Source organism: Triticum urartu, chromosome 2, assembly GCF_003073215.2.
Source record: "Triticum urartu cultivar G1812 chromosome 2, Tu2.1, whole genome shotgun sequence".
NCBI classification, from domain to species: Eukaryota; Viridiplantae; Streptophyta; class Magnoliopsida; order Poales; family Poaceae; genus Triticum; species Triticum urartu.
Window position 1 is genome coordinate 701,412,315 of NC_053023.1, and position 20,713 is coordinate 701,433,027.

Sequence of the window (20,713 nt, forward strand, 5' to 3'; positions counted from 1 at the left end):
TTTTACTTTGTAGAATATCAATACCAAACAAAGTCCAAATGCCACGAAATTTTTTGGAGTTTTTTTTTTCTGGACAGAAGACACCAGGGAGCCAAAGAAGTGCACGGGAGGAGGCCCATGGGGCCCACTAGGCACCACGGCGCGTTAGAAGGCCCATGCGCGCCCTGGTGGGTAGTGGGCACAAGAACAACACTATAGAGCTGCTATTGTAGCCGCTACAAAGCTTCGTTTCAGAGTAGAGAAGATATGCCAGGGATATATAATAGAACTAGAAATTATCCACTTTCCATGCAATATTATCCCCAAAATACTCTAGTAGGAATATCATCATTTTCCTTTGTAAATGTATACATTATAACAGAGCACAAATAAATCATGCAATTTCATATGAAAGCAGAAGATCACTTAAAACTATATTAGTCTAGAGAAGATACATTTAAAACTATATCGAAGCTACCTTTCAACTTTTTATAGAAATATCAATGATTTTAGAAATAATGTTTTCTTATTTTCTTGTTACCTTTATTCCTTCAATCAATTTTTGAATTAATGAAACTGGCGATGTGGGGCTAAAGTTTCCAGTTTTTTTTTTGAGAAACTGCTTTTTTTAGGGGTAAACCAAGTTTTATTGATCAAAATTCACACACAGTGGAATACATATCGTGGGTTTGGCCTAGCCACTTTAGAGAAACTGCTAAAGTTTCCAGGTACAGCTTACCCCACTAGTAGCAGGCCGCCGCCCGGCTGGATATATATGGATCAAGCCCACAGAAAATACTACCCAGTGACGGCCCAGGTTATACGTCAAGTTCGGCCCGGCACCCATCGCGCTCCAGTGAACGAGACGGACACGGACATCGTCTCTCTTCTGCTTCTACCGGGGAAACGCGACGGCCGCCGAGATCCGCGCCGCGAAGCCTCGCCGCCGCGTTCGACGAGGGAGCCAGTGCACGCAAGCATAGCGGGATCCGGGGATGTTTGGAATGCGCGCCAGCGGCGCGGCAACGCTGCGGGTGGTGGGGCGGGCGCGCACCTCCACGACGACCCGGGCGATGCCGCCGTCCCGGCGCTCCTCGACCCCCGCTTCGACGGCGAAAAGTTCGACGCGCCTAAGCACCTTCTCGCCCTCATCTCTCCACGCAGGTGCGGCTAGCGTTCCCCTCTTCTCCTCTCCTCTCATCTGAGTATCTGACGCGGCGGATTCCGTCTTAGGTCTTGATTCTAGCTGTGAGTAATACTAGTCGAACACAATCTGATTTTAGCTGCGAGTAATCCTAGTTGAACAGACATGAAGCGTTTGCATGCAGGAAAACTATTTTGTGAGGAAGTCTGAAACCTACACAATGCTTCTCCAGTGAAAAACTTCCGTCTGCGACCAGCATAGTGCACGGAGTGAAAAAATCCACAAGATTAAATCATGCCTGTGGGTAATCCTAGTCCTATTCCTTCCTGAACAGACTTGCAGCGCGTTTGGTTGATGATTTTTCCGCCGTCTTCCGATTACACCGGCTTAGGAATACGTTACCTGTGTTTGTTTGAGTCAGACCGGTTTCGGGTCCCCTGTAATCGGAAAAGGTTCTTCGTAAAAGCAAAAACAGCAGATACCCCATGGCATGGAATAACGCCGTTCGTCCGGTATCGATCCCCTCTCTCTATTCTCTGCTCGCGCGATCTTTTCTTCACCACGAGCACCGATCGAGTAGCAGCCTGCAGGACCGGAGATTTTCCTCCCCTTCAAAAACAACACCGGATCTCCATTCGCTGCCGTGAGTCGTCGCCGTAAGCAGCGCGCCAGCGATCTCCCTCCGCCGTGAGCAGCGCCGCTGATCTCCGCCACGGGCAGCAGCGCGGCCGATTTCCTTTCTCTACCGTGAGCAGCGGCGCCACCATGAACAGCTAGCGCTCTCTGATTTGGCCGCAAGTCATCCCCAGCAGCCGAGCATCTTCTACAAGACCGCCGGCGGCAGACCACGGTTTCCTTTTCCGTTGCTTGAACCAAACACATCGTGTAATCGCTCAGTCTGTGATCTAATACAGCGTATTCTCATTACAGTATTGAATACATTACCTGCGTCCAACCAAACGCGTCGTTGATGTTTTGCACTCGGAGGTTACAAATTAGAATGTGATGTTGCAATTTTGTTGTCTGAAAAAGTCTGAACCACATGCATTGTTTCTCTAGCGAATAAACCGTGCCTGTCGCCAGTATAGTATAGAGAGTAAGCGTCGAGCTTTGTTTTGTGTGTGTGTGTATGTGTGTGCACGGGAGGCTGGTGCTGTCTGTGGCTATGGCTAACTACTAAGTATTCATTAAGGTGATATGGTAAAGATAGCTTACATGACAAGATTTAAGCAGTGCACCGTGCTTGCATGTTGTGTCCAATAATATAGTAGGTTAGCATATTATGTCGTTTATCTACCACCGATATAAAATCTCTTTTGCTGAAGATAATCACACCATGAAATCCTGGACACTTATATCAAAACTCAGCCATTCATGTCAACAGAAAGAGAGAAACGTGATGTCTTTCCCCAAAATAGTATTATTATATGAAGAGAAGCATAAATGCATAACTGACAATGTACAATGGTTTGCTAACTACTATGATGAGTTGTTTGGAGCGCTGCATCATCTCCTGAACATTACAATTTTGTTAATTCAGTATGTACAGAAGGCAAGAGCTTCAGAGATGTGGTCAACGGATCACCCCCCCCGTGTTCCCCTGTCTGACGGGTCGCTGTGGACCCGTGTGTCGATGCCAATTTTCAGGGACACAAACATCAGAAAGGACAACATGAGGCTGCTTATCTTCTCAGGAACGGCCAATCCTTCGCCCACCCAGGTCGGTTCGATCTTCCTTGAAATGGAATACATCAAGCAGCAAGCTACTTTTTATAAATCCTTCCATGTCAAATTGAATGATTTGTCACTCAATGCCACTCTAAGCTGTATTTGTTTTTCTCTTCGTGTCTTGTGACAGGAAATAGCAAGCTACATCGGTCTAGAACTTGGGGAGATTAACATAAAAGTTTGCTGATGGCTAAATATACGTTCAGTTGCAAGAAAGTGCAAGGGGATGCCATGTGTTCCTTATGCAGCCATCATGTCCTCCAGCCTCATGGAGCTACTCATCATGATTGATGCGTCTAGAAGAGCATCTGCTAAGAATATTACTGCAGTTATCCCTTATTTCGGTTATGCCAGGGCTGACAGGAAGGTAATATTTTTTAAATGTGATTTCTTATTTTAATGACAAAACGTAAGCCTACACCATAGACTTGTTAGTTGTCACAGCACACCTGTGCTTTTACAATTGCTGTATAACCAAGCTTTCCGAGGTCAAATAAAATCACCCCCATATGTGAATGTTTTTTAATATTCATATAAATGTGGAGAATTGAAAGTCAATGCTGAATAGTGCGGCATATTCTATTACCATGAGGAGCATGTTGTTCTGGCAGGATAATACATGATCAGAAGAAACTCAGTCTTACTATAGATTTCTGGCATGTCATCCTAATATTTACGGAAAAAATCATCACCAAATCTAACATAAGCTCTTTTTCTTTTACTTCGCTGCTTTTTCAGTCTCAAGGTCGTGAATCTATGGTTGCAAAACTTGTAGCTAATATGATTACGGAAGGTGGTGCAGACCGTGTCCTTGTTTGTGATCTTCATTGAAGTCAGGCCACGGGATATTTTGACATCCCAGTAGATCATGTTTATGGCTAGGTACTTACTGATACACGTTGCTTCAGTTGATCAAGTACTTCAAAACTGGCATGTGATATCTATCATTCATAACTGTTTCTGTCTTTGCCACATTGATCTGTCAAGCCGGTGATTCTTGATTACCTCGCCAGCAAAACAATTTGTTCAAATGACTTGGTGGTGGTGTCGCCTGATGTTGGATGCATTGCCAGAGCACGCGCTTTTGCCAAAAAGCAGATGCACCTCTAACAATTGTAGACAAAAGAAGGCATGGACACAACTTTGCCGAGGCAAGTAGTATTATAGCTGGATGAATGGGCGCGAGTGGAAGAACGGCTTAACCTGTTTTACATTCTTGTCCACAGTGGGTATATGAGCAGCTAACTAGGATGCATAGTAAGAAAATACTCATTGAGTCTCTTTTGTAGTTGTTTACGGTTTAGCCACTGCTAGTCAATCTGCTGGAAATGTATATTGCATATGGAGATGTGATGTTTTACATGGTGCATGCTAGTTTTTTTTCCGTGCTTTTATGTGATCAGTTCTGTCAGATTAAACAAGCACAACTTGTCATGTGCATTTATTGCAGGTAATGAATCTGATTGGAGATGTTAAGAGGAAAAGTGTTTGTTATGATGGATGATATGATTGATACAGCAGGTAAGTTATCCCATTTAAGTTGTAGGAAACATAATTCTAAGATTGACCATCTTACAGAGGGGCAGTTGAGCCATGATTTAAACAATGATTAAACGCAGAAACTAAATATTATATAGTTAGTTAATTTTATTTAATAAGGTGTGGATACAAGTCATATGACTTGCAATATAGTTTAAACCTGGAAACATGCTGAAGTGCTCCACATTCATGTTTGACAACTGAGAAAGTAAATTACAACATCTTGTTGCATACCAAAAGTAGCTACCTTTTGACAATCTTTGCTTCTGAATATGAATATCCAAGACTATCACAATTAAATTAGGAACTATTGCCAAAGGAGATGAGCTGCTGCACCAAGGAGCAAGAGAAGTCTATGCGTGCTGTACACATGCTGCTTAGGTACACTGTTTTTTATGCCCATTCCAAGATTTGTCTAGGAAGTATGCTAGATTAATTACTGAACCTGCTTTGCTACGGGAAAGGCCCATCACCGCACTATATGCCTAGTTACAGACTTGTTCCATGGAGCTGAGAGTTTGATGGAACTAAAGTCTACACCAATTCGTGCAAGCAATTTAGAAAGTGCGCAGTGTGCTCGTATAGTCAAACATTGTATGTCGAATCTAAACTACAAATCTAGATGGATATAGTAACTTTAATAGAATTCAGTGGTGAAAATGACCAAATCGTTGATGCTATGCAAAATTTGGTTTAAACTCATTTGTGGCATTAGATTCGCGTCATGGAAATGTGAACCCAAAGTGCAAACCTTCAATAGAGATTGGAATAATTATGCTGCCTTGCTGCAATTTCTGTTCATTAGAAAAGGCAGAGATGCAATCATTGAACTTGAATTTGAATCATATGTTTTATTCTGTTATTCTGTGTTAACATGTTTAGCTCTGATTTCTTACAAGTGTGTTTCACATCCCCTTTTTAGCCCACCTGCCATCAAGAGATTATCAAATGGTTTGTTTCAAGAAGTAATCATCACAAACACTATCCCTTTGAAGAAGCATTGAAGACTTTGTTGAGCGAGGCAAGCAACCTACTTTGATCATGTTGAGCCCGTATTTGCATTACACACTTAAAATTATTTTGCATGCATAAAGTATTGTTTACTAGTATTGCTATGCTAAGTAAATTAGCTAGGGTTTAGCTATGCTCTATGTGCTTGATATTGACACCCCCTTTGACATTCTTAATACCCCTCCTTTCTAACCAGCGGACTACATACCCACTGGTCACAAATAAATGTGGGTCATAGGTGCAAGTTTAATAGTGCTTGCCATGCAAGTCATATAAATCCTAGGACTTGGGAAGAATCTTAGCACATTACCCCAATATGGGACGAGACTGAGCTTAGTACCTTGGTCTGTCTAGTGTAGAGCCCTCGCTAGGTGGATACCCTATACACCGTGACGAGTGTGGACAAATATCAATCATGGGAAACTATGTACCATCAGGTGGACTCTGTACTTGCATCGTTCTTGAGAAAAGTTTTGTTCAATTGTTCAAGGCGTATAGACCTATCACCAAGAGACCTTCAAGATGCAAAGGCTTGCATCTTCAATTGTACAAAGTGCAACTTAGTCAGAGTTTCTCCTTTCTCAAGCTTAAGCCTTTCTCTAGACCAAACCTATCTCAAGAAACCCAGCCTAGCTATCAAGGGTGTGATAGCATGGACTTATATCAATGTACTTATGGAATTGCAAGAGGACCCGTTAAGCACCAACAACTTTTGATTGGAATGAAGCCCTACATGAGATTGTGATTTTGTGAGTCAATCATGTGGTGATATAGAAGTGATGTTGAGGAGATAATAGTCAAAGATGTACGGTGGATTATGAGATTTTAGGGCTAGCAGGTGAGCATGACGATTATTATATTGATGGATAACATATCTTTAATTAATCTTAAAAAAATTAGATTTAGTTTGGTGATTGTGATCTTGAAGCAAATTTCACGGCGGATTATGATATTTCATGTGGATTTAGTTAGGTGATTGTTATCTTGAGGAGATAGTTAAAAATGTTCGATGCATTGTGAGATTTTAGAGCTAGTAGGTGAGCATGATGATTATTATATTGTTGGATAAACATATATTTAATTAATTCGTGAACAATTTGGCTTTAGTTAGGTGATTGTGATCTTTAACTAAATTTCATGGTGATTATGGGATTTTAGTCTACTACGTGAGCATGGTGATTATTCTATTGTTGAATAACGAATCTTCAATTAATATTACAATAATGTATTTTGTAAAGTGATTGTGATTTTGAACCAAATTTTACGGAGCATTATGAGATTTTAGGTGGATTTAGTTACGTGATTGTGCTCTTGAGGAGATAGTCAAAGATGTTTGGTGGATTATGAGATTTTAGGGCTAGTCGGTGAGCATGATGACTATTATATTTGTGGATAAATAAATCTTTTATTAATATTGAAGCAATATAAATTTAGTTTGATGCTTGTGATTTTGAACCAAATTTCATGGTGGATTATGATATCTTAGCCTGGATTTAGTTAGGTGACTGTCGTCTTGAGAAGATGGTCAAAGATGTTTGGTGGATTATGAGATAAGCAGTCTAGTATGAGCATGGCTATATTATATTGGTTGATAAACATATCTTCCATTAATCTTGGAACAATTTGGATTTAGTTAGGTGATTGTCATCTTGAAGCAAATTTGACGATGGATTATGAGTTTTTGTGGCTCTACTTAGTTGATTGTGATCTTGTGGAGATAGTCAAAGATTTTTGGTGGATTATGAGATTTTAGGTCTAGTATGAGCATGACCACTATTATATTGATGAATAAACATATTTTCAATTAATCTTGGATTAATTTGGATTTTATAGGATTTGGATCTTGAAGAAAATTCGACGATGAATTATGGATTTAATTAGGTGCTTGTGATCTTGAGGAGATAGTAAAAAATGTTCGATGGATTATGAGATTTTAGGTCTAGTACTTGAGAATGGTGATTATTTTATTGGTGGATAAACAGATCTTCAATTAATCTTGGAACACTTTAGATTTAGTTAGGTGATTGTGATTTTGAACCAAATTTCACAATGGATTATGATATCTTAGCCTGGATTTAATTAGGTGATTGTCATCATGAGAAGATAGTCAAATATGGTCCATGGATGATGAGATTTTAGATATGGTATGGGCATTTCTACTACTGTATGAATAAATAAACATATCTTCAGTTAATCTTGGAACAATTTGGATTTATTTAGGTGATTGTCATCTTGAAGCAAATTTGATGATAGATTATGAGGTTTTGATGGATTTAATTAGGTGATTGTGATCTTGAGTAGATAGACAGAGATGTTCGGTGGATTATGAGGTTCACATGACTACTACTATATTGGTTGATAAACATATTTTTAATTAATCATGATTTTTTTGGATTTAGTTAGGTGATTGTGATCTTGAAGCAAATTTGATGATGGATTATATGTTTTTGATAAATTTAATTATGTGATTGTGATTTTGAGGACATGTTAAAAAATCTTTGGTGGATTATGAGATTTTAGGTCTAGTATGTGAGAATGCTTGATTATATTGGTGGATAAACAGATTTTCAATTAATTTTGAAACACTATGGATTTAGTTAAGAGTGGGAGCCAGATAGACAAGACTCCCAAGGAGATGATGATAATGCATTAGATTAGACAAAGGTTCACCATCAGCAGCACGGAGGTGAACATTGAGCTCCATGGAAGTCTCAACAGTGTGCTCATCAGTAAGAGCAACAAGAGCAAGAAGATCTTTGAATATTAATTTTGAGCAAGAAGAGACCCGAAACTCAAGAAAGTAGCAAAGAGGGCCAACATCAGACATAAGAAACTCCTTACTAAGACGTGTCGTCATCACAAAGGGAATATACTCAGGGTCTTTGCCGGTGATGAACATATAGAAGAAGGCTGCTACGAAGAGCAGAAAGGTGGACAAACAACGTAGGATCATGAGCACTTGCTGAAAACCAGCGGCAACCACCCTAGAGGCAAAACACTCAAACTAGGCGCAAGGGGCTTGCTTAAAGACATAGAGAGAGCGATGAAGACAACGAAGCATGTCGTCAGGAGCAGAATACCCAGATGATGGTTGCATGTAAACCTCCTCATGCAGCTCACCATCAAGAAATGCATTCTGAACATCAAGTCGAGACAGACCCGTGGCCAATAGAGGCCACAACAAGAAGTGTGCGAGCAGTGGTCATATGGTTTGCACGAGCAAAAAGTCTCATTGTAATCAGGACTCATAATTAGGACCATACTCTTGCTGAAAGCTACGAGCCACAAGATGAGAACGCTCAAGAGAACTATCAGAGTGAGTCATAACATTGTAGACCCACCAAGTGATGGGACGAACATGAGGAAGTGAAACAATATCCCACTTGTCGATGCGCTCAAGAGCAACAATCTCCTCTGCTATTGCAAGGTGCCACTTCGTATGAACATCACGATAAGAAGTCGGCTCAAGAACAACAACGCCAACGCTTGGAAGACCAAGGCGGTCAACAGGCGGAAGCGGACGAGGAAGCAAGCCATATGTAGGCCGAGGCGGGGAAGATGGCACATCAGTAGACGCATCCACAACATGCGGATGATGTGTATAAAAGTGAGGAAAAGATGGAAGAATACGAGCTGGAATCATCGGGATAAACTAATGTGATGGAGACAAGGAAGCCACCGGTGATGATGGTGTAGAATCCTGTGATAAGCGAGGTGAGGAAATCATAGGAGATGATGGCGTTGGATCTACAATAATTGGAGAAGCAGGAGCAGTACGCTGAATGGATAAGGGCTTAACATGAGTGATAAGAGTGTCGGGAAAATTGGAAAGAGTCCACTGAAAAGGTCGAGGAAGATGGACGTGGGTAGTAGGGAAGACTCATCAAAAGTCATATCTCGAGAAATAGGCATCCGGCGACCAACATGATCCCAATAGTGATATCCCTTATGCTCATCGTTGTATCCTAATAAGACACATGCAACGGACTGAGTAGTCAGTTTGGTGCGTTCACGTGGGCCAAGGACATAGCAAACGTAACCAAACAATTGAAGCGCTGAATAATCAGGAAACGATCAAATACATGCTCGAAAGTCATGCTACCCTGCAGAGCAGTGGATTTGGATTGTTGAAGGTTTATGAGATAGATGGAAGTGGAGACAGACTCGGCTCAAAAGTGCGATGGAAGAGAGGCAGTGACCATCAATGGACGAGCCGTCTCAAGAAGGTGACGATGCTTGCACTCAGCCACACCATTCTGAGCATGTGCACCTGCATAAGAGAACCGAATGCAAGAGTACCCTGCTCAGCAAGGATTCCACGCAACAACTTGGGAGATATACTCTCCACCATAGTCATCATAGAACACACAAATAGGTGTAGATAACTGAGTATGAACCATGGCAGGAAAACGCTTATAGATAAGACCTCACTACGAGAAGAAATAAAGTATATCCAGGTGTGTCGAGAGAAGTCACTAGTGATGACCTCCTTTCGAGGCAAAGGGAGATGGACCCCTGACATCAGAGTGAACAAGGTCGAAAGGACGCTGAAACACTATCTCGCTATGAGTATAAGGTAATTGGACATTTTTACATAGCCGACAACCTTGATGGTTTAGAGACATCATCGGAGACGAATCCAAGAAGACCACGTCAAACTAAGGATGAGAGATCACAACTTCACAAGTGACCCAAGGCGATGATGCCACTACTGAAAATAGTTGGTAGACGAGGCAACCGAGGTAGAGACTGGCGGCGATGGCAACAGAGGGACTTGATCCAGCATCCCACGTGCCTGTGCACTCTCCGTACCCTGCCAATCCCGATTGGTGTTCTTCTCCTGTTTGCGGGTTGTGGGTCACGCACTTGATTAAGCACCCCAGGTTCTCCTACTGTGCGCCCTTGGCCCTGGCTTTAGGTAGCGCCTGTCCTCGGCTCGTCCCGTGCATAATCCGGTATGCACCGACTGTCCGAGCTCCTGCTCACCATTGGTGGTGCTCGAGCGTGTGGTTATGGTGTCACACAATAAGGGAACATGGGATGTGGGATTGAGACAGCACCCATAGCAACCCGTAGGAAGGCAAAGGATGCCCATCCAGACTGGCAGAGAACGAAGCTAGACACAAAGGTGGATGTTGACTTCATAGGAGTCTCAATAGTGCGCTCATCAGTAAGAGCAGCACGAGCAAGATCTCAAGGAAGTAGCAAAGAGGACCAAGATCATACATAAGTTCACTATGACGAGCCTTCACAAAGATAATGTACTTAGAGTCATCGCTAGTGATGATTGACATGCAGAAGTGTTCGACTACAAGTTGAATGGTGGACCGAAATTAAGTGTAGGAAATAAAGAAGCCATTAGAGGTAGAAGAAACCTCAATCTCAAGGAAGTAGCGAAGAGGACCAAGATAATACATAAGAAATTCACTATGATGATCCTTCACAAAGGTAATGTACTTTGAGTCGTCGCCAGTGATGATCGACATGTAGAAGTGTTCGACCACAAGTTGAATGGTGGACCAAAAAAGTAGGATCATGAGCACTCGCCAAAAACTAGCCGCAATCACCATATTGATGGATAAACATATCTTTCCTTAATTTTAGAACAATTTTGATTTAGTTAGGTGATTGTCACCTTGATGCAAATTTGACGATGGATTATGAGTTTTTGGTGGATCTACTTAGGTGATTGTGATCATGTGGAGATAGTCAAAGCTGTTCGGTGGATTATGAAGTTTTGGGTCTAGTATGAGTTGGTGGATAATCATATTTTCAGTTAATCTTGAAATAATTTGAATTTAGGTAGGTGATTGTGATCTTGAAGCAAATTTGCCAGTGGATTTAGTTAGGCGATTGTGATCTTGAGGAGATAGTCAAATATGTTTGGTGGATTATGAGATTTTTGGTCTAGTATGAGCATGCCTACTATTTATGTTGGTGGATAAACATATCTTTAATTAATGTTGAAAAAGAACTTCGATTTAGTTTGGTGATTATCATCTTGAAACAAATTTGACAATGGTTTATGAGTTTTTAGTGGATTTAGTTAGGTCGCTGTGATTTTGAGGAGATAGTCAAAGATGTTCAGTGGATTATGAGATTTTAGGGTTTGTATGAGCATGACTACTTTTATGTTGGTCGATAAACATATCTTCAATTAATATTGGAACAACTTGGATTTAGTTAGGTGATTATCATCTTGAAGCAAATTTGATGATGGTTTATGAGTTTTTAGTGGATTTAGTTAGGTCTTTGTGGTTTTGAGAAGATATTCAAAGAGGTTCGGTGGATTATGTGTTTTTGGTGGATTTAGTTTGGTGATTGTGATCTTGAGGAGATAGTTAAAGATGTTCGGTGGATTATGAGATTTTAAGTCTAGTATGAGCATGGCTATATTATATTGGTTGATTAACATATCTTTCGTTAATCGTGGAACAATCTGGATTTTAGTTAGGTGATTGTCATCTTGAAGCAAATTTGACGATGGATTATGAGTTTTTAGTCAAAGATGTTCTGTGGATTATGAGATTTTAGGTCTAGTGAGCATCACTACAATTATGAGCCTGTTTGGGACTGCTCTGCTCCTTAGAATTCAGCTCCGCTCCGAAAAACATAAGCCAAACGGGATAGCTCCACGATATGCCGCTCCGCAAGAAAACTAGAATATGGGGTACAACTCCTAGTTTTTATGAAGCTCTTCAGGGGGTGCTTCAGAAAACTCTAGAAGCTGGAGTTGGGTCGAAATTACCCACCACTACCACTAGTAAGTGGATACCCCTTTGTCGTTTGTCCCCCCTCAACCAATCAAGTAGACCCTTTCCACCAAATTTCCCATTCTTGAAGCTGGAGCTAGATGGAAGCCAAACATTCTCTTTGGTAGTGCTACAACTTCTGGATGAAACTGCTCCAAAGTGAATTTAGTGGAGCAAAACTGATTTTGGTGAAGTGGAGCATTCCCAAACAGGCCCTATATTGGTGGATAAACATATTTTCAATAATCTTGGAATAATTAGGATTTAGTCATGTGATTTTGATCTTGAAACAAATTTGACAATGTATCATGAGTTTTTGATGGATTTAATTAGGTGATTGTGATCTTGAGGAGATATTCGAAAATGTTCGGCGAATTATGAGATTTTAGGTCTAGTACGTGAGAATGGTGATTATTGTATTGGTGGATAAACAGATCTTCAATAAATCTTGGAGCACTTTGGATTTAGTTAGGTGATTGTGATTTTTAAACCAAATTTCACGATGGATTATGATATCTTAGCCTAGATTTAGTTAGGTGATTCTCATCTTGAGAAGATAATCAAAGTTGTTCCATGAATAATGTGATCTTAGTTATAATATAAGCATGTCTGCTATTATATGAATAAGTAGAACATATCTTCAGTTAATCTTGGGACAATTTGGATTTATTTAGATGATTGCCATCTTGAAGCAAATTTGATGATGGATTATGAGGTTTTGATGGATTTAGTTAGGTGATTGTGATGTCGAGTAGATAGACAAAGATGTTCGGTGGATTATGAGGTTTTAGGACTAGCATGAGCTTGACTAGTACTATAGTGGTTGATAAACATACTTTCAATTAATCTTGGATTTTTTGGATTTAGTAAAGTGATTGTGATCTTGAAGCAAATTTGACGATGGATTATGAGTTTTGATGGATTTAAGTACATGGTTGTGATTTTGAGGAGATGGTCAAAAATGTTCGGTGGATTATGAGATTTTAGGTCTAGTACATGAGAATGGTGATTATTTTGGTGGATAAACAGATTTTCAATTAATTTTGGAACACTTTGGATTTAGTTAAGAGATAGTCAAAGATATTTGGTGGATTATGAGTTTTTGGTGGATTTAGTTCGGTGATTGTGATCTTTAGGAGATAGTTAAAGATGTTCGATGGATTATGAGATTATAAGTCTAGTATGAGCATGGCTTATATTATATGGGTTGATAAACATATCTTTTGTTATTCTTGGAACAATTTGGATTTAGTTAGGTGATTGTCATCTTTAAGAAAATTTGACGATGGATTATGAGTTTTTGGTGGATCTACTTAGATGATTGTAATCCTAAGGAGATAGTCAAAGATGTTAGGTGGATTATGAGATTTTAGGTCTAGTATGAGCGTGACTACTATTATATTGGTGGATAAACATATTTTCAATTAATCTTGAAATAATTTGGATTTACTTACGTGATTTTGATCTTGGAGCAAATTCGACGATAGATTATGAGTTTTTGATGGACTTAATTAGGTGATTGTGATCTTGAGGAGATAGTAAAAAATGTTTGGTGGATTATGAGATTTGATTATTTTGTTGGAGGATAAACAGTTTTTGAGATTTGATTTAATTAATCCTGAAACAATTTGGATTTAGTTAGGTGAATGTGATCTCGAACCCAATTTCATGGTGGATTATGAGATTTTGGATTTAATACGTGAGAATGACGATTATTATATTGGTGGATAAACATATCTCCAGTTAATCTTGGAACGTTTTGATTTAGTTAGGACATTGTGATCTTTAAGCAAATTTGTTAGTGAATTATGATATTTTAGGTGGATTTAGTTACGTGATTGTGATCTTGGGGAGATAGTCAAAGATGGTTGATGGATTATGACATTTTAGGTCTAGTATGAGCATGACTACTATTTTATTGGTGGATAAACATATATTCAAATAATTTGGATCATTTTGGATTTAGTGAGGTGATTGATCTTGAAGCAAATTTGATGATGGATTATAAGTTTTTGGTGGATTTAGTTAGGTGATTGTGGTCTGGAGGAGTTGTCTAAAATATTCTGTGGACAATGAGATTGTAGGTCTAGTACGTGAGCATTGTGATTATTATATTGATGGATAAACATAACTTAAATTAATCTTGGAACACTTTGGATTTAGTTAGGTGATTGTGTTCGGTGGATTATGAGATTTTAGGTCTAGTACTTGAGCGTGGTGATCATTATATTGGTGGATAGACAAATCTTCAATTAATTTTGGAACACATTGGTTTTAGTTACGTGATTGTAATCTTGAAGCAGATTTATCGGTGAATGAGATTTTAGGTGGATTTAGTTAGGTGATTGTGATCATGAGAAGATAGTCAAAGATGTTTAGTAGATTATGAGATTTTAAGCCTATTAGGTGAGCATGGTGATTATTATATTACCGAATAAACAAATCTTCAAGCAATTTTGCAACAATTTATATTCAGTTAGGTGCTTGTGATTTTGAAGAAAAATGCACGGTGAATTACAAAATTTTAGGTTGATTTAGGTAGGTGATTATAATCTTGAGAAGATGTTAGGTGGATTATGAGTTTTTAGGGCTAATAGGTGAGCATGATGATTATTGTATTATTGGATAAACAAATATTTAGTTAATCTTGGAACAATTTAGATTTTGTTAGGTGATTGTGATCTTCAACTAAATTTCATGGTGGATTATAAGATTGTAGGTGGATTTAATTAGGTGATTGTGCTATTGAGCAGCCAGCCAAAGATGTTTGGTGTATTATGTGATTTTAGGTTAGTATGGGCACACCTACTTTTATATTGGTAGATTAACATATCTTCAATAAATCTTGGAAGAATTTGGATTTACTTATGTGATTGTGATCTTGAAGAAAATTTGACGACGAATTACGTGTTTTTGGTGGATTTAGTTTGTAGATTGTGATCTTGAGGAGATAGTTAAAGATCTTCGGTGGATTATGAGATTTTAAGTCTAGTATGAGCATGGCTACTATTATATTGGTGGATAAACATATTTTTTAGTTAATCTTGAAATAATTTGGATTTAGTTAGGTGATTTTGATCTTGAAGCAAATTTTATGATGGATTATGAGTTTTTGATTGATTTTATTAGTTGATTGTGATGTTGAGGAGATAGTAAAAAATGTTTGGTGGATTATGAGATTTGATTATTTATTGGTGGATAAACAGTTTTTTAATTAATTTTTGAGGAATTTGGATTTAGTTAGGTGATTATGATATTGGACCCAATTTCACGATGGATTATGAGATTTTAGCTGGATTCAGTTAGGTAATTGTGGTCTTGAGGAGATAGTCAAAGATGTTTGGTGGATTATGAGATTTTAGGCCTACACCTAGTTTCAATGGATATGCTGGCGACCTTCAGCATTGACCTCGCTTCCGGCTTATGCTGACGTCCCAGTTGTGAGATTCTGAGCACTTCAAAGCCGCCTTGGCAAAGCACCATCGTTGCGGAAGGTCCCGTATTGAGAACACGATACAGCGTTATGTGAAGTCCAAGGCTGATTGGTGGACAAATGTCATGAGCGTATCTGGCGTGGTGCTACAGTTGGCAAGACAGTCTGCCGCCAAAATCTTGTAAGGTTAACTCATTTGTGGCTGAAGGCAGAACAAGAGAGGCAACACAACTACTTGAAAGATGGGCCATATGTGACACCTGAAGAAGCAGTTGCTATTTATCCAACTATTTCCCGTGCACATCTTTGGCACAAGGTCCATGAAAGTGTTGCTATGGATCTTTGCCAACTTCTGGGTCAGGAGTTGGCTGCGCTGGAGATTGAGATAGTACAGAAGGAGACAATACATCCAAGGAAGAGTTGCAAGATGAACAGTTCATGCGCAGATGTCCTTTTTGCTGCACATAGGTGGCAGATGTCCAAACCAAGCTTAGTTTTTGAGTCAAAGGATGTCTTCAATCAGAAAGCCAGTAACAAGCACTGGATTGATGTGCAACCAAGATGGAGAGACTACGATTCACATGACATAGAACGTTACGCAAGAGCAAAATTTATGGACTACACGGCAGATAATTTGTCCATCTACCGTTTTTTGACTGGTATGATTTTGAGTGTCCATTGACTGTCAATTTCTTGCCTTGCCTGAGTCTTTTGTGCTTAATGTTGATTAATATTTCTTGCAGGGGTGATGATTGGACTTGATCTACTCCCTCCGTTCCATATTACTTGTCGCTGATTTAGTACAACAGCGACGAGTAATATGGAACGGAGGGAGTAGCTTATAATTTGCTCTCTGCTTTTGGTAATTGGTTCCCCGGGTCAAAGCCCCTCCTTCAGCAAGCAGTGAACAAGATCATGAAGGTAATAACCATGCTAACTGTAACAAATCTAGTTATTCTCTATTGTAGTAAAAAAATGTCTTGTTTAATACAGTAAATGACATGCTTGTTTATTTTCTCTTGTGACAGTCAAATCCTGCTCTGTATGTGCCGAGGGAGAGAATAGGAAAGGGTCTTCAGTTGTATTCATCTGAAACCACCGCCCACCGAGCCATATCCGTCTTCACAGAACTACAGTACGGAGAGATATTCAGCAATCAAATCATATGGTTTGTGGATGACACAAATGTCTATCGAGTTACCATTCACAAAACCGAGGGTAACCTGACGGCCAAACCAATCAATGGTGTTATCTTTATTTTCAATCCAAGAACTGGTCAACCAACTATTTCTGAAGGTTTGTTCCCTTTGTTTTGCTTTTGGCTCTAGTTTTCTTGCAATTATGGCATACTGCGCAGTAACTTGGAAGACTTGAATGAAAATGCATTATAATCTGCAGGTCATCCACACAAGTGTATGGGCAGGACAAAGCAAATTATTGTGACAAGGAAGGGTATGTTGAATCCCTTGGAAGTCAATGCATGTTATACAAAATTTAATCTTTTCAACTCACACTGCACTGTGCATACAAATTTGTTATTGTTGGTTCTTTTGTTTCTTGCACATTTTACAAGTGTTATTTTTTTTGCCTGGGATAGTTTCAGTGCCGAATTGTTGGTTCTGTTGTTTTTGGCACATTCTGGTAGTATAGTCCATTTTTGCCTGTGAGCCAGTGTCTCTACTGAACTGTATTCTGTAGTTTCTTTCTTGCAGAGTCTCATATACTGAACTGTTTGTTCTGTTGTTCCCTGCAGGATTTGGCATGACATGCTAAATTTTTGGAGAAGAACAAGGCGTGGCATGGTGAAAAGTCCATCATTTTGACCTGCCGGTGAACATCATGGGTCAGTGGTTATGTTTGTGAGAAGAGAAAAACCTATCGTGGTCAGTGGTTATCACTTTTCAAACTGAATCGTTATTGTCAAGTGGATGGTTTGCTTGGTGTTATCATCCTTGTCTGGTTGATTCTTTATGATTTGTGCTGCTTTGTTGAAGCTTGTTGTGTTATGTTCATCTGGTTGCTCTTCTTAAGATTGGAGCACTTGCAGATTTCTGTTGCTAGATTAAGTTTACTATGTCGGTCAGTGTTTGGTTATATATGTTTTTGTCAGTCAGTTTTGTGCCAGAGAGCAAATCAGTTGTTCTGGACCTGGTCAAACCTCAGCTATTTCTTGAGCCAGTTCTGGGATGGTGACCCCTTGAGGAGTCTGGTCAAAGCAAGCCAGCAGCATGAACATTACTACTGTAACCATCTTTGCACTGACGATGATGGCTCACCTGTTGGATCATATCAATATGAGCCTCCTGATCTTATGCACAACCCTTCACGACACATGACTGGCTTTGCTGTTCCTAGTCTCGTTGCGTCCGTCCGTCCCATGGAAATCAACACCTGACAGCAATAGTAGTGGATGTTTCTTCTTCCTTGTGACTAGAGTTGTTTTGACAGTAACTCTGATTATGAGGTAATGAATGGTTTCACATCATTATATATCTTGTGAGCGCCTCAAAGCATTGGTTTGTCAATATATTACTATTAGGCATGCAAATGTACCAGATTAAGTAAGGGAAAGGAAGGCAACGGACCTCAAAATTATGCTGAAAAATCTGTGTTGGTCCCAAGCAAAACGTTGTACAAAAATGCAGTAGAAGTTGCGGGCATGTCAAACAAGTGATTTTATTTGATTTGCAGCAAAAGACTGGAAGGAATTGTTCGTGGAGAACTTGGAATAAGTGATGGTAACTAAGAATTATATCACGCTAAAAAAATGAAGAATTATATCAGTAACTGTAATTGTCCTGGGATGATAAGCAGTTGCACTGTCGCCTCAGCTATTGTTTCTGTTTCCGTGAAGCATTTTAATATTCACATTCAAAATTCAGATATATAATTACGCTGCAGAGACTGTCTTCTCAGTTTCGGAATGCAAGCAGTGTAGCTAGCCCACTGAAATCTAGAAGCATTTTAATATCAATGTAGCTTATTTTTGTGTGTGCTGTATTAGTGCACTGTGACTTAAATAAGAATTTGGGGAAATATTGTTACGCTCCTAGTAAACTTGTGTACTTTCTGTTAATAATCTCGAGAAAGTTCGTTCGTTTTCTGGTTAATCATGGCAGTGTCGTCCATGTTCACCGTCAGTTTGCTCGTAACTGTGCACTACATCCATTTTAGCGATAAGTAATCCCGAGCGGAGGAAGTAGTTAATTTTTCGCCCACATCTAGTAGAAGATCGATGCCCCATGCTGGCCATCCGAGTAAAATTTTTTTGGAGTCTGCTATTTGCTCCATGCTGGCAAGAATTGTATCACGTTGCCCCTTGTTTTCTGAAATTTTCCCAATGACACGAGTTTCTTGTTGGTAATTCAATAAAACAATCCATTATTATGTGACCTGATTTCATAGAGGGAATGAGGATCACTTTATTTCCTAACAAATAGTAACAATTACAGTGAGTTTTTTGTGTGTTGTCCAGGCGCAGGCATCATTGGGCCAGCAGTCTGAAGGTAGAGGAAGGTGCATAGCAGCATATGATCCATCCTGTACGAGCAATGGAGAGGAAATCTATAGCAATGGAAGGTACCCCACTAAACCCACATATCCCACTTAATAATATGTTGGTTTTGACAGGCATCCCACGCCAGAGACCTGACATCGCCGGCAGATCACCTTTACCTCGTGATCGAATATTCTCATGGCCGTGGAGGAGAGGCGGGGGAAAATGAACAAAACTGTCCCTTAACTGAAACTTCAACACAAAATGACCCGAATCTGAATTTTTTTCACGAAATGGCCCCTTTTGCATGGCGCTCGGGGCTAGGGCGTCATGCAAAAGAGGGCCATTTCATGAAATATTTTCAAATTGAGGTCATTTTATGTTGAAGTTTCATATAAGGGTCAGTTTTGTTCATTTTCACAAGAGGCGGCGAGCGGAGAAGGCCGAGGAGGGGCTGAGGACGGTCATGTAGCTTAGCTGCTGGGGCCCACACTAGGAGTACTAGTAGCTAGGGGTGTTGGAGTTCGTTGCAGCTTGTGCTTATGTTATGTGACAATCCCCACATGATCGGTTGTAAAGATACCATGATGATGACGATGATGAAAATTTCGGCTATGAGTTTACATCACCCTCCTTGTTCACGTGCTTCTCTGACTAGTTTCCGAACAAAAGGCCAAAGGTCAATCTTTATCAAGAGAGGTAGAAAAAAGACCGGAGTTAGAGAGGGAGAGTAACTCAGCAAAGCAAGCAGAGAGCAGCTTGGGCCACCTGCACAAAACAGCCCAACTCTGAACAAAGGATGGAGCGGGGGAAAACAGAAGAGGAGTATGATCTCTATACACCCGGCTGCCCTCCAACATCTCACTCACATCTTCTCCGATCATTTCGAACACCTCCAGGTCATTGCAAATGGTGGCCGTTAGAGATTATGGCGTCGCGTTCCTTCCAGCCAAATTCTTCTTGTCTGATTATTTTCTGTGGCTCGAGTCGGCCGTCTGTGGATGCGATGATATCGTTGGTGGCGAACATGTTCTGGATTTGGTTGATCTGCGCTCTGCTGAACCGACGGCACGGTAGCGATACCAAGTTCAACTAAAAGCTTGATCAGAGTGATGTCGTGCAAATAGTTAGCCTACGTGTGACGGTGTGAGTAGGACTAAACTTCGCTGCCGAAAGGAGGGTTAGTTTAATCATCACTTGCCAATCCCACAACAGGGAGAAGATTCGGGGAGGCTGCGTGGCTGGACTGAATGAACAACTCTAGGTTGGCAGATATGCATTGATGCAGAGAGTATCTTTGTCTTGCTGTGTGCTACCACCAAGCATATTAGAGCAAGTGCCACCCTCCCTCGTTTAACAATTCTCATGATTCCAGATTCCAGACACACCCTTTCGGGTAAACCTCGCAACAAAACTGTTGCCTTCTCACATCTCTTCACCAGATCCGGCGCGTCGCTCCTGGTGATCAGTATAACCACCAGTTCCTCGACGCTCTCAGGTCCGGCCTTCGGCGATCCTCCCGACAACCTTTCGCAGATCCTGCCCCATGATCTGAGAACGCATGCCAACCTCCGCGTTGTGCCCAGGAAGCAAAATTTACCCCCAATCTGAATTTTTTCGCCCTCGATTAA

General features: G+C 40.2%; 1 long non-coding RNA gene and 1 pseudogene across 1 annotated transcript; both read left to right on the forward strand.

Annotated features, from left to right (window-relative positions):
* The first annotated feature begins 810 nt into the window (after positions 1-810).
* LOC125539890 lies at positions 811-4,241 on the forward strand (annotated as a pseudogene).
* Positions 4,242-4,396: 155 nt separating this feature from the next.
* Positions 4,397-17,454, forward strand: LOC125539891. The gene is made up of 6 exons (XR_007297082.1): positions 4,397-4,771; positions 5,313-16,245; positions 16,330-16,507; positions 16,615-16,882; positions 16,985-17,038; positions 17,340-17,454. It is a non-coding gene; the product is annotated as an uncharacterized LOC125539891 (long non-coding RNA).
* Positions 17,455-20,713: the final 3,259 nt, after the last annotated feature.